The following is a 15081-nucleotide window of genomic DNA, read 5'->3' on the forward strand; positions in this document are numbered from 1 at the left end:
CTCTTTTACCGGGGGTGCCCAGAAACTGTTAACATATGTATTCTTTCTAATTATTAATGAATTGTACTAAAAAAAAAAAAAAAAAAGAAAAAGAAAATTTGGGTGGAATTTGACTACAAACTCCTTCACCACGGGTAATTGACCAAATTTCCCTAAATTTAGGTGCCTTATCTTGACTCAACGAATTACCAGGTCCCCCACTCCACCAAAATTAGGTCGGTTTATCGAGACAAATCCATCCAAACCGCGTTCTCAATTTCCTTATTAAAAACTTTTCATCTGAACCGTTAGATTCGAAATACACCGCTTTATCCTGTTCGTTGAAATAAGTTCATAAACCTTATAAATAGAGGCTTTCTTGCCATTCGACCCAATCGTCTTTTATTTCTGTTTTTTGGTTCTCTCTTTCCCTTTCTCCCTCGTCTCATCATCTGTTAGGGTTTATTGTGCCTGATCCTTATTTTTCTCTATTCGTTTTAGGGCTTGTTCGAGATCCTTCAAGCTTGTGCTGATTGATGGTGCCTGATTGATTTGGTTTGCTTGTTTTTGGTTTTCCACTCAAGAATCTAGAAGTTTTGATTTGGTTCTTAATCGTTTTCTTTGATCAGTCGTAGTATAGTTTGGGTTGGATTTACGTTAATGATCGGTTTATCGTTTATACAGATTTGATAATTATGCAATTTTGGAGATTTGGATTGTTATCGAATTCTACTACACATCTGATTCAAGTTTATATTTGATAACAAAGGGGGTTATTAATTCATTGATAATTACTCTGATTTGTGTTAGAGATGGTTCTGATGTCGATCTCAATGGTGCTATGAGCACCATTGAGATCCACATCAGGGTCATCCTCTTTAGATGGTTCAGTGACGACCTAACCAAATTATGGTTTATTGATTTGATTTCTATTCAGGGGATTCACAGTTCTTCATATCGATCACCTGCTGTCGTTTGTCAGATGATGCGTTGAGGGGAATAATAGGAACAATTTGTTGTTGGTATAGAAACTTATACATGATTTAATTTTCTCTTACTCAGTTATTGTTCACCACAACTTTAGATGATTGCCTTCGGTTGATATTGTTTATATTGATACTTTCTGTGTGGTGTCGAAAGGAGCTTTGGGAAACTATAAGATCTTTCTGTGGATGTATAGGAACACAGACATGATATCGTTTTATGGTATTGTCAATCTGGAGTCTATTCTCTGCTTGGGTAGCCTGTTTGCGTATGGTGTAACTTATGTTTACACGGGGAAGGCGGTGCTTTTAATATACCTAGTTGCATTCTTGTTCTTTGTGGCTTGTTTAGTAGTTGTATGTATTTATTTTGTTTTCTTGTTTGCTAGGTGGACTAGGATCAACTATGAGGAGCTAAGTGTGCTCTATCCGAATGAGTCTTTCTTAACTTGCTTCTCTAACTTCTTTATTTTTTTTAGAGGGAATAGTAATTGAAGAATGCAGTAGTCATTAACTTTTCCATAACACTTTATACATTAACACTCCTCAGGAATATGCGAAACACTAAGATTCTTGTGGGGTATAACATACAGATTCCACTCTAGTATTGTTTGTCCGCTTCGAGGATGGCAAGTGTCTACTAGAGACATTTTCAACTGAGTGTCTTCTGTTTTTGGAGTTGCGTTGTTCATTGTGAAAGGGGGTTCTAATTTTTTTTCAACTCATTTGTCTTCTATTCTTTTTAAGGAAAAATAATTGAACCATGTTGTTTGATTTCCCAGGAGTCTCAAACTGGACTTGCTCCGTGGAGGCTTGACTTTGCCCGCCAAGGAATGTGCCATGTCCATGTAGATTAGTTGAACCTGTTCTTCTCATTTACCTCGGCCAAAATAGTACCATTAGAACTTCTTTTTGGTTTTTAGTGTGCCATATTTTAAAAATCCTGCTAAATCTTTTCATTCCTTAACACGTGCAGCCTTAGCTTCTTCAATTAGTTGGTTTCTAGAACACCAGGCATCCAGTGGAGGCATTTTGCTGGAAGCGATTATTGCGTCGAGACTCCCAATAATTGATTTTTTTTATCTTGGAAGGGGTTTTTTATCTTCTGACTTGCTTACTTGATTTTTATCCTAGTTAAAGGACACAATAATTGAAGCATGCAAAATTCTTTTGATTTTGTCAGGGATTCAAATGGACTAAGATGTCATTTGGTATTCATCCAAAGGGTTTACCTATTTTACATGGATTCCACAAAATTCTACTTCATCTATGGTTTATCTGTCATTCCACAAAATTTTGAGTTTCTACTTTTGTAGCATATCACATTCTAAAGTCTCGCTCTATCTTTCTATTCTCTAATATGTGGAGTCTTCCTTTGTGTTATTTGTTAGTTTCAAGGATGACTGGCGTTCTGAGGAAAAGTTAGTGTGTTCTTGGAAGGGATATTCTTGTCGAGTTTCACTTTCTTCTTTGATTTTTATCCTTAGAGGAGGAATAATTGAAGTATGCAAAGTTCATTTTCTTTCAGGGATGTGAGAATTGAATTTGCTCTTGGAGGCATCACTTCGTTTTGTGAATTGAGGGGGTTTTCCTATCTTCTGTTGTTCCATTGAAATCTTCTCCTTACTTTTGGTTTATGATTTGTGTTAGTTATGCAAAGATAAAACTAGTAAATATCTATTTAATTCTTATTCAGTAACCTGCAATACGCTAGAAGTATTCTTTTGCGTCCTAGTGGTGTTATATTGGAGGACTGGGTGTTTTGTTTTCTTGAACTTGGTTATCTGATTAAATTTCTTCTTTTAGTTTCTTTTTCTTCTCCGAGTTGATCTTCTATAGGAACACAAATTTATTTTTCTCAGGGATCCTTGTGCTGGGAGAGTCCTCTTTATTGTTAATGTCGTCAAGGCGAAACGTAACAACGCTTTCTAATTTCTTCCCTTTAGAGTGTCTCGAATAGTTATAAGTTCTCATTTGAGTATATTTATTTGCTAGGAGGATGGTGGTCAACTTTGTCGTTAGCCATGTGAAGGGGCCAAAGGGGTTATCTGAAGATGTTTGTGTCATTTTTGTCGTTGTTTGAGAAGTTAAAATAACACATGCTAGATTATGTGATGCTCCTCAAGGATTTGCATCTTTGACGAATCCAACGAGATGCATTAGTTTCCTCCGAAGGGGGTTTTTCTGATTTATGTTGTAAGAATTTCTCCTTTCATGAGGGTGTTCATAATAACTGCCTATCCAAATACTTTCCAGGGATTCAAGGATTTGATTCCCGTCCTGCCTCATGCTTTTGGGATTAACAATCAAACAGTACAACTTCAATTTCTTTTGTGTTCTTACAGTTTCTAGCTAGCTTTAGTTGAGAAATTTGAAAAAATATATTTTATCTATCCCTAACCTGTTGCCTGAACCCTCCTGTTAATTGTTACTTTAGGACAACAACGGTTTACGGTGAGAAGTTAATTTGGCGTTTTCAGAAGAGGCATCTGTTTCAACTTTCATTTTGATGAAGGGGGTTTTCTGCCCAAGTTTCATTTGGATATACCTCTCAAATTCTTGTGTTGTAGGTCTTGGGTTTCTTTTGTTTACATATATTGGACTTCATCCTGGTTGGTTGTTTTACAGTGGTTTGGTACATGTGCAGAAGATTTGGTTTGATTTCCCAGGGGTCTCAAATTGGACTTCCTCCAAGGAGGCATGACTTGCCGTCAAGGGGGTTTTCTTATTTTACGTAGAGTGCACAATGTCGTTCTTTATTCTTATTAAGGAATAATAATTGAATCATGTTGTTTGATTTCCCAGGGGTCTTAAATTGGACTTCCTCCAAGGAGGCATGACTTGCCGTCAAGGGGGTTTTCCTATTTTACGTAGAGTGCACAATTTCGTTCTTTATTCTTATTAAGGAATAATAATTGAAGCATGTTGTTTGATTTCCCAGGGGTCTCAAATTATGCTTGCTCCATGGAGGCATGACTTTGCTTGTCCTTCAAGGGGGTTTTCTTATTTTACATAGAGTCCACAACATCGTTCTTTATCCTTCTCTCCGAAGCTCTACTTGTTTGGATTAATAACATTTGATCTACGTAAAACTTTTCAGGAATGTGCGATGTCCATATAGATTAGATGAACCTGTTCTTCTCATGTACCTCGGCTAAACAGTACCACAGAAACTTCTTTTTGGTTTATATTTTGCCATATCTTAAAAATCCTTCTAAATCTTTTCATTCCTTAACATGTGCATCCTTGATTTCTGCTATTAGTTGGTTCCTAAAACAACGGGCACGGGGCATCCAGTGGTGGCATTTTGCTTGAAGAGATTATTGTGCCGGGAGTCCCACTTGAATTTGTCTAAAAAATTTAATCCTTTTCAGTTTCTACTTTCTATCATATCACGTTCTAGAATGTCGCTCTATCTTTCTATTCTCTAACATGTAAGGTCTTCCTTTGTGTTATTTGTTAGTTTCAAGGATGACTGGTGTCTTGAGGAAACGTTAATGTGTGTTCGTGGAAAGGATATTCTTGTCGAGTTCCACTTGGGTTCTAAAGTTCCTTCTGTTATAAAAATTGAGGGGGTTTTCTGCCTTTTGACTTGCTTCTTTGATTTTTATTCTTGGAGGAGGAATTATTGAAGCCTGCAATGTTCATATTTTCTCAGGGATGTGAGAATTGAATTTGCTCTGGAAGGCATTACTTTGTTTTAAGAATTGAGGGGGTTTTCCTATCTTCTATTTTTCCAATGGAATCTTCTCCTTAATATCTGGTTGTGAAAGTGGTTAGTTATGCAAATATAAAATTGGTGAATCTATTTAATTCTTTTCCAGGAACCTGCAATACTCGAGTATTCTCGTGTCCTAGTGGCGTTCTATTGAAGGACTGGGTTATTATTTTTTCTTGAATTTGGTTATTGATTGAATTTTCTTCATTCAGTTTCTTTTTCTTCACCGAGTTGATCTTGATTTGGAACACAATATCATTTTTGTTAGGGATATTTGTGGTGGGAGAGTCCTCTTCCGTGTTAATGTTGTCAAGGCGAAGCGTAACAAAGCTATCTAATTCCATCACTTTAGAGTGTCCCGAATAGATATTAGTTCTCATTTGAGTATATTTGTTTGCTAGGTGGATGGTGGCCAACTTTGTCAAGTTAGCCATGTGAAGGGGCCAAGGGGGTTATCTGAAGATGCTCGTGTCATTTTTGTCGTTGTTTGAGAACTTAAAATAACACATCAACTTCAATTTCTTTTGTGTTCTTACAGTTTCTAGTTAGCATAAATTGAGAAACTTGAAAAAAAACATTTTGTCAATCCCTCCTAACCCTCCTGTTAATTGTTACTTTAGGACAACTGAGGTTTACGGGGAGAAGTTAATTTGGCATTTTCGGAAGGGGCATCTGTTTCAACTTTCATTTTGATGAAGGGGGTTTTCTTCCTGAGTTCCATTTGGATATATCTCTAAAATTCTTGTGTTGTAGTTCTTGGGTTTCTTTTGTTTACATGTCTTGGACTTAGTTCATCTTGGTTGGTAGTTTTACAGTGCTTCGATATATGTGCAGAAGTCTTGGTTCTTAAAGGGGGTTTTCTATTTCAAGCTGATTCCTTCACTTAATTACAGGGACATCCTTATGGAGTGTTAGTTACTAAAAATTGGATAATCTCCTGACGTGGAAAGAGTAACACTGAAATTCCTTCAAAACTATTTTTCCTTTTTGTGGATATTCTGTTCCAGGGAGCACTATGGCAGTGTAATTCAATTCTTTTTAGGGTGTGCAAGTAGGAATCTCAGCTATAGTCACTTGTCAATACTTTGGTGGCTTAGGAAGTGTAAATACTCTTTCTTGCCGTCTTATGCCGAAAGAGTAGCATCTCATCCTCAGTTTATCTTTTCTTCCGATCAGTCTGGTTACTTTTTCCTCATTTTTAGCAGATATATTCGAATGTTGTATAGGGGGTTTTGTATGCTAACTTGGTCTTTTCTATTTTGAGCTCATATATTCGAATGTTGGGTACATGAGATTTCTTCTCCTTACTTTCAGGGATATGCGTTGGAGGTTTCAGCTGTCTGTAACTGGTCATATCTTGATTCAGGAAACATCGAGGCTTACTTGTCAATTAGTATCAATTTTTCTTCTCAATACTGTTAACTTACCTTAATCATTTCTGAAGAACTCAAACTTTGAATGGATTATTTATTCCCTACGCGGTTAGGGTTAATATTATCTTTCTTGAAGAGAGTTTTCCCTTGCTTCTTCGAGCAATTTTTTGTTTTTAGGTGTTTCTGCCGATCCAGATACTGACGATCACCGGCCCTTGGTATTCTAGGACGGGTTTACACTGAGATCAATTTATCTGAAGGGGGTTTTCTGAAACTTTTACTCTAGTCCAAGTTTTCCCCATTCATATTAAAATTGCCATTACCATACTTTTAGGATGTGCGCTTGTTTGGGTATGGAATAGAGGTCCTGGCAAAGAGGAGTAGCGTTTGAGGTTCTCTCTGATCATTTTCTGGAGTTCTGTTTTTTTTGGGGGGCTGTTCTGTTGAATCCTATTGTTAGCTTGTTCCATTGAATTTTTGTGGTCGTGTGAAGATTATCGTTCTATTTTTTTTCAACCGGTGTCTTGGTTTGCTGAGGGGGGTTTTATACACCGACTTTTAATAGTTGCTTGACAGCATTTTGTGTGTTGCTGCACCAAATTATTTCCATGCAATGTTCAGGGATGCTTGCTATCCAGCACTTGTCTTGGTCTTCCGAGTTGTATGACTAGAAATTGCTCTGAAAATGACTTGGTCTCTTTGCAGGGAGTTTTCTGTATGAAGTTGTGTGGAGTTGCATTATTGTGGTTGCTCCTGTCCATACTCAACGACTTGAAGCGAGATGGAGGAACTTTGGAGTTCTCTAGCGAACAGAAGGAAGTAACTTTCTATGGGTTATGTTATGCTATTTTATGGGTTCCAGGAGAATAAGGTTCCGTTACTTTCTTCTTCTGTTCCCATTTCGAAGTTATATGCTGTCTAGTGTGGTTCATTTACTGGATTTCTTATGTGATGGATATCTACAGGGATGTTGCAAATCCAGTTCTAGCGGGATAGTAGCTTGTGCTCAGGCTCTTCACACTTGTTTCCTTTTTGTGTTTCTCTTTTGTCTAGGTTCGATTGTTAGTGACATGTGGCTGGTAAACGGTCCTTGCGTAGATGAACGGTGATGCTATTGGATTTGGATCTTAATTGTTTTCTTTGATCAGTCGTAGTATAGTATGGGTTGGATTTATGTTAATGATTGGTTTATCGTTTATACAGATTTGATAATTATGCAATTTTGGAGATTTGGATTGTTATTGAATTCTACTACACATGGGATTCAAGTTTATATTAGATAACCAAGGGGGTTATTAATTCATTGATAATTACTTTGATTTGTGTTGAGATGGTTCGGATGTCGATCTCAATGGTGCTATGTGCACCATACGATCGGCATCAGGGTCATCCTCTTCAGATGGGTCACTGACGAACTAACCAAATTATGGTTTATTGATTTGATTTCTGTTCAGGGGATTCACAGTTCTTCATATCGATCACCTGCTGTGGTTTGTCAGATGACGCGTTGAGGGGAATGATAGGAACAATTTGTTGTTGGTATAGAAATTTATACATGTTTTAATATTCTCTTACTCAGTTACTGTTTACCACAACTTTAGATGGTCACTTATTTAGGTTTCATCTTTCTGAAATCGCACAGAACACCAACTTGTTTAATTGCTTAGGGATGATTGCCTTCCATTGATATTGTTTATATTGATACTTTCTGTGGATGTATAGAAACACAGACATGATATCGTTTTATGGTATTGTCAGTCTGGAGTCTATTCTCTGCTTGGGTAGCCAGTTTGTATATGGTGTTAACTTTAGGACATCATGTTGGTCATTGTAAGGTTTATTGATTGGGTCTGTAAGTGATGAATTGGTGTTATCGGGGATGGTTGCCTTATTATTAGTTGTCCTTGAACTATCGACCAATGTGATATTTTAACCAGTTAACATTTTAGAATGTCTTCATTAGATTGTTATTCTCTCCAGGTTGTTGGTAATGCATTCTTGTTGATGCGATCTCAGTTTGTGTAGATTATTGTCATCAAAAATGGAAATTTTGCGTCAAGGGAGTACAACTTACGCAATGCAGTATAGATTGTTTTAGTTCTTTGTTGATGCTGAAATATGCAATGTAAGAAGTTCTGCAATGTTCTGCAGGGAAGTCATTGTCTTCAAGAGGATCTTTTGTTCAAAGGGGGTTATTTAGTTATATTTTTCTCGGGTTGTTTTCTGTTGTTGCTTCTATGATCATGATGACCTCTTTCGACGAAAAGTTGGTAACTTATGTTCCGCTTTCTTTCTCAGGGTGTTCGCTATGGAATAGCAATTCCTCCTTTTCTTGTATTTACATGGGGGAAGGCAGTGCTTTCAATATAACTAGTTGCGTTCTTGTTTTTTGTGGCTTGTTTAGTAGTTGTACGTATTTATTTTGTTTTCTTGTTTGCTAGGTGGACTAGAATCAACTATGAGGAGCTAGGTGTGCTCTATCCGAATGAGTCTCTCTTAACTTGCTTCTCTAATAACTTCTTTATCCTTTTTAGAGGGAATAGTAATTGAAGCATGCAATATTCATTAACTTTTCCTAGGGATTTTTGAACTGAACGTTTCTTAAGAAGATATGATTTAGTTTTCTTTTTGAAGTGTTCCTTTTTCCTATTTTACACATATAACATAAGACTCTTCTTTACCTTCTACGGGTTTACCATAACACTTTATACATTTAACACTAAGATTCTTGTGGTATATAACATACAGATTCCACTTTAGTATTGTTTGTCCGCTTCGAGGATGGCAAGTGTCTACTAGAGACATTTTCAACTGAGTGTCTTCTATTTTTGGAGTTCCTTTTGCGTTGTTCATTGTAAAGGGGTATTGTGAAAGGGGCAATTTTTTGTTTTTAGGTGTTTCTGCCGATCCAGATACTGACGATCACCAGCTTTTGGTATTCTAGGACAGGTTTACACTGCAGTTTATCTTAAGGGGGTTTTCTGAAACTTTTACTCTTGTCCAAGTTTTTCCTGTTCATATTAAAATTGCCATTACCATACTTTTAGGATGTGCACTTGTTTGGGCATGGAAGAGAGGTCCTGGCAAAAAGAGTAGCGTTTGAGGTTCTCTCTAATCATTTTCTGGAGTTTTGATTTTTTTGGGGGTTGTTCTGTTGGATCCTGTTGTTAGATTGTTCCATTGAATTTTTGTAGTTGTGTGAAGATTATCTTTCTGATTTTTTTCAACCGGTGTCTTGGCTTGCTGAAGGGGGTTTTGGTTTTATACACCTACTTTTAGAAGTTGCTTGACAACATTTTATTTGTTGTTGCACCAAATTATTTCCATTAAATGTTCAGGGATGCCTGCTATCCCGCACTCGTCTTGCTCTTCTGAGTTGTAGGACTTGAAATTGCTCTGAAATGACTTGGTCTCTTTGGAGGGAGTTTTCTATATGAAGTTGTGTGGAGTTGCATTATGGTGGTTGCTCCTGTCCATACTCAACAACGTGAAGCGAGATGGAGTAACTTTGGAGTTCTCTAGCGAGCTATTTAAGGGGTTGGTCAGTACTCTTGTTGAGTTTTCTTCTCCTTTCTTAGAGAGTTCATTACACTATCCTTGCTGCAGTGTTCAAGAGGGTTTTAGTTGGAGATCTGAAAAGTTGCAACTTTGAATTATTATCTTGTTCTTTTGTGCAACATATCTGTTTGCAGCACGAAACATTCAATCCCTTCTACTTTCAGGGTGCACAATTTGGACAACCACAATCTATATTTGGTGTATGTCCCGAGGGGAAGGAGAACAAATGGATTTCTCTTCTTGTTTTTAAGTCTCCTGTTATTCTTTTGGTTCCAGGAGAATAAGGATCTATTACTTTCTTCTTCTGTTCCCGTTTCGAAGTTATATGCTCTCCAATGGTCCAAATGTAGTGGATTTCTTATGTGATGGATGCAGGGATGTTGCAAATCCAGTTTTGGCGGGATAGTAGCTTGTGCTCAGGTTCTTTACACTTGGTCCCTTTTTGTGTTTCTCTTTTGTCTAAGTTCGATATTTTGGTTTCAACTCATCTTATTTTGTGACATGTTGCTGTTAAATGGTCCTTGCGTAGATGAACAGTGATGCTATTGTATTGGAATACTTTACGGTCATTTTTATTTGTTCGTATCACAAAGTGCTTGTGTGTCTGATGTTCTAGCTATCTAGTTAGATTATTATCTTTTCTTATTTATCTATGTATGCATCACTTGTGCTTCTTTTCTGCGTAGAAAAATTAGTTTGTTCTATCATTGGCTACTTCAAACTGTAAGTAAAAATTTTTTTGGTTGGATATTTGTTTGCACGAGACTTTATTTCAGATCTGTATGCATTGTGTTATGTCTGAGTTGGGAGTGGGATTGAATGCCGTGGTGGTGCCACCACCTGAGCTTGGCACCGCCAAGGCATTTGGTACTACCTCTCTGACAACCATTTTTAACTCCGCCAATGTCAAGTTTTGTACTTGTTATTTCCGGTCCCAAGCCCGGAGAAAGGAGGAGGGGAGATGATTCAGGGTAGAGTTTGTTTAGGATTATCTGTTGAGTCTAGTTTTGCTTTATTTGTTCAATTATATGTTATATTGTTTTGCTTTTAGGCTCTAATTTGTAACCTTAGGATGTCGCCTAGTGGTCTCTGCAGTGGGGGTTGCATTCTTTTGTTTATGTTGTGTGCATCTTAATTTTCTCTGTAGAATTTTTAGGTGACTTAGTACCTGCAGTGAAGCGGGTGCAGTGAAGTGGGGTGAACGGTTTTGATCTTGTTTTTGTAGCTCAAACTACCTAAAATTAGTGCTTACTTGATTGTTTTGTAGTTCAATGTTTCATTTCTCACCCACTCCAGTTTCGCTTGCTTGCTTGAATGTTCAGAACTTTATAATACGTATATTTCTATCATGGCTTGCATCTATGTAGCTGACTTTGTTATTAATACATTTATATCTCTGCTGATCTAGTTTGGTCTTTTCGGAGTTTTTGTAAGCAGATTTTAGGTGGTTAACACCTGTGTGATGAACTACCCGCTTGTAAGGAGCAGTCGGAATGCTCTTTCTGTTGCGCAGTAGTAGTTAGTTGGGTGGAAGGGGAATCAGCAAAGCAATTTAGTAGTCTTCTTCATCAAGATTGAAGGTTGCATCTCTCTCAACCTAGGCGTCTTGAAGGGTGTGCCAGTTATTATTTTCGTGTCTATTGATTATGAGAGAAGAATAGAATGGTAAGTGTTCTGTTTGTCCAAAAATCACAGTTTTCTAAATCATTGGTAATTGTGGATCTCAGTTCTTAAATCACTCGTACATCTTGATTGTTCATAATGTTAGCGTTCATCTTGGAAAGAATCTAAGGTTTTCCTTTACCTTTTTAGTTCAATTTTCCGAGGTCTGTTTATCTCTTTCCTTTGAAGTCCACAGTCATTTAGAGAGAATAATGAGAAGTTTGTGGTGTTAGACTATAGTTGTGGTTGTTAAATACATGAAATTGAGCTTGTCAAACTGCATTTTCAGACGGATTTGCGGAAGACAGTTTCGTTAATGAGAGAGAGATGGGAACTTCGAAACTGGCTAAATAATGAATAAAGTAGTCTCCAACAATTCTCCTGAGTTTTCTGGTCAGATTTTGAATTCAATGAATAACATGCTAAAAAAATCTTGAAGCAATACTGTTGAGTTTGGAAATTCTTAAAAGAGAATGTTGTACAGATTTTGCGATCAAAGTTCTCAAAGTGTTGGATTTCGTAATTCTTACATAGTGCTGGATTTCAAAGTTGAAGTGCTAGAATGAAACTGCCCCAAAAGTAGAAATCGCCACCACTTTTGGCTGGTATATAAAACTTTTTTTTTTGTTGAACGTATATAAAACTTATTAGGGTTGTTGTAATATTATCTGGACCTCCCAACACAGGACAAAATCGATCAAACTAGTTATTTAACGGAACGATCTCAAATTTCGTTTCTAATTACTCAAAGCTGACTGGATGCATATTCTTGGATAAATCTAGTATTCAGACCCACATGAAGATGGTATAAACTGGGGGTGGAAATTGTGCGGGAGTGGACGTCATTGAGCACTTGAAGCATCGGGTTGAGCGGGTCCAATACCAAGCTATAATGGCTATTAGAGTAAGCGGGTTAACCGGGCGGGTAATTTTGAAATTTGCCGTGTCTATTACCTGCCCACGCCCACTAAGTAGCTTGGGTAACTCGGGTATGGGCGGGCGGGTAGTGGGTAAGTTCATGACTTGAAAAAAACTCACTTCTTACTTTCCATTTATAAAATCTTCAAATACGTTTCTTGATTCTAAAAAGGCAATGTGGAATTAAATTTAGAAGTTATTTGTGTTCTTTTTAGGATTTTAATCTTACATTGAAAACTAATGAAGAATTCTCAAGAGATATAATATAAACTTATTTCACTCCTTGCTATCTCAAATCCGAAGACTATCGCACTAATCTACTAGGAAGTCTCTTGGGTCATTGCAAAGTAATGCATTGAGTTCGTGTGATTGACCTTAAACATACTGTTTACCATCTCAACTAGGCTAGCAACATGGACTGTTGGCCTTCATCAACCCAAAAGATTGATGTATTTTGGTTGGTTATTATTGAGTGACACAGAAATAAGATTGGATGCTTATAAGTAAATTTGGATGTGTTTTGGAGAAATGATCACATACGATCAAATAATTACAACCCATCGAACCAAATGAATATTACAACAAAGAGAAAAACACAATATATTTAGGGCGAGGATGTTAACATGTAACTCAAAAACTTAATTTTAATCAAACATTAAAGCCACTGATTTGGGAAAATAAGAAAATTATCTGGGGTGTAAAGACTTTATGAAAAACTGGTCAACTTTAGTTGACCAATATATTTTCTAATTGTTATGGGGAATAATTTTGTTCACCATTCCTTCTCCATACCGGCAAGGGTCGCCGGTAAACTGCCATTATCGGCGACCTTAATTTTTTTTTTTTTCAAATCTTTCTCTCTCATCTCTCTTTTTACAATCACCAAATCCGACAACCACCATCATCATTTGCATCTCTCTCTCTTTCTCTGATCGTGTCTCCCTCACTCTCTATCGTTTTTCTCCCTCTCACTGCCTCTTTCTCTCTCATTGTATCTTGAAAACTAGACAGAAATAAAGTTCTTTCTTCTTATAAAGGTTACATTTTAATGCTACTACTAATCCCTGTATCTTTCTTATGTGTATCGACCCAACTTCTATTAAGTGAGCAATCATATCAACACAGAATGCAAAAGTCATGCATTTTTCCAGTCTCCAAGATCATTTACGGGTCCATTTACACTGCAATTAGAAAGTGGTAAAAAATGGTTCCCAGAATAGCAATTGTTTCAAGTGCTAGTAAGCTTCAAAGGATACAAAGTCTTTGAGAAGTTTTGGATATGACCATAAATGAAGGACCTAGTATAATACCTCCCTGGTAAGATCATCAAGAACAATCAACATTAGTGACAAATAATAGTACAAGCAAGGGGAAGAACTAGGATTTTTCTTCAGGTAGGGTTGTGTCAAGTATCTCTGTGTAGGCAAGAGAGAGAGAGAGAGAGAGATAGAGAGAGAGAGTGTGAGAGAGAGAGAGACAGTGAGAGAGAGAAAATGAGAGAGAGATGGACTGTGAGAGGGCAAGAGAGCTGGAGAGAGTGAGAAGATAGTGAGAGGGGGAGAAAGAAGGAGAGAAGTAGAGAGAGATCAACAGGAAAGAGAGGGAGAGAGGTTAGAGAAAAGGAGGCAGAAAAGAAGAGAAAATAGTGGCGGTGATGGTTACCTGAATTGAAGAAGAAGAAGAAAATATATTTTATTTCCTCTAAAATTTGTTTTCCCGGATAATCTTCTAAATTTCACATCTTTCGTTTAAAAATTTTCACTCCGGATGATATTCTTATTTCCCCAAATCAACGACCAACATTAAATATCTAACTACCTACAAAGAAATTAAAGCTATTTTAAGAGTGAAAATATGAGACAGTTTTTTTGAACCAAAACAACAATTATTATTCAACTTAAATACATCAAGACAATTTCCTAAGAACTACATGTAATGAGCAAAATCAATAAAAACAAATTAGACCAAATAAGATGAGATACTAATGAATGGCTAAGGGAGATCTAATCCTAAAATGAAGGCATCAAAATCAAAATGTGAATAGTCCACTCAACAAATCATGTAACATAAATACATTAAGAAAAACAACCCAACAACCCAACAACCCAATTTAACGCAAAAGAAAAGTTAGTAGTTGAACAACATAAATCAAAACTAATTAATTGTTATTTATCATATGAAAATAATTACTAAAAATTAAAAAATGAAATAAGATTTCACATGAAAAAAGAAAGCAAGAAAAAAAATATAGTAAAAAACAATCAATTTTCCTTGTTCTCCTTCATCTTCTTTTTTCTGACTTGATAATCAACTGTAGTAAAAAACAGCAGTTACAATATATTGTCGAAGAGCATATCGAAATGCTTTTGCACCACTAGGAAACAACCTACCAACTTCAATAAATATTTTATCCCATCCATCAGATTTTAGTTTTGTGGTATTACTTAGATTGGATGATTCTGTAGGAAATCTCATAAGTAAAAGCAAAACTACAAAAAGAAAAACATATACATTTGTCAACAAAACATATAATTTACTAGAAACGACATGTATAATGGAGAAATTATGCACACTGTTTGTTAAACTTCATAATGTGTTGGGAGACAAACAAAACTATTGTTTGAATCACAAGGTCACTGTTACGTGAAAAAATATGTATAATGTGCAATAAATTACATATAATTTTTGGAACATTACACAATGTCTACATTCTATTACAGTATAATTGTACGAAATCTTCAGTGGTTCAAATGTGTAAAGCGCAATAAAGTACATACAGTATAATTTTTTGCATAATACACATTGTTTACATTCTGTTACAGTAACATCATATGGAATCTTCTATGGTACAAATGTATGATGTTCAATAAATGCACATACTTTCATGTAA

At 36.3% G+C, this 15081-nt stretch overlaps 2 long non-coding RNA genes across 4 annotated transcripts; both read left to right on the plus strand.

Moving 5' to 3' along the window:
* Nucleotides 1-1248: 1248 nt before the first annotated feature.
* Nucleotides 1249-3368, plus strand: LOC147543639 (uncharacterized). The gene is made up of 2 exons (XR_015239693.1): nucleotides 1249-2877; nucleotides 2958-3368. It is a non-coding gene; the product is annotated as an uncharacterized LOC147543639 (long non-coding RNA).
* Nucleotides 3369-5558: 2190 nt separating this feature from the next.
* Nucleotides 5559-10546, plus strand: LOC147543640 (uncharacterized). 3 transcript variants are annotated; one of them, XR_015239692.1, is made up of 3 exons: nucleotides 5559-7592; nucleotides 8034-9594; nucleotides 9776-10546. It is a non-coding gene; the product is annotated as an uncharacterized LOC147543640 (long non-coding RNA). The 3 variants fall into 3 exon arrangements; XR_015239691.1 differs by lacking the exon at nucleotides 9776-10546 and having other exon boundaries at nucleotides 5559-6445; nucleotides 6759-7592; nucleotides 8034-8439; XR_015239690.1 differs by lacking the exon at nucleotides 9776-10546 and having other exon boundaries at nucleotides 8079-8439.
* Nucleotides 10547-15081: the final 4535 nt, after the last annotated feature.

The sequence above is a fragment of the Eschscholzia californica genome, unplaced genomic scaffold (assembly GCF_041429995.1).
Source record: "Eschscholzia californica isolate CP2 unplaced genomic scaffold, dmEscCali1.0.p SCAF_4, whole genome shotgun sequence".
NCBI lineage: Eukaryota > Viridiplantae > Streptophyta > Magnoliopsida > Ranunculales > Papaveraceae > Eschscholzia > Eschscholzia californica.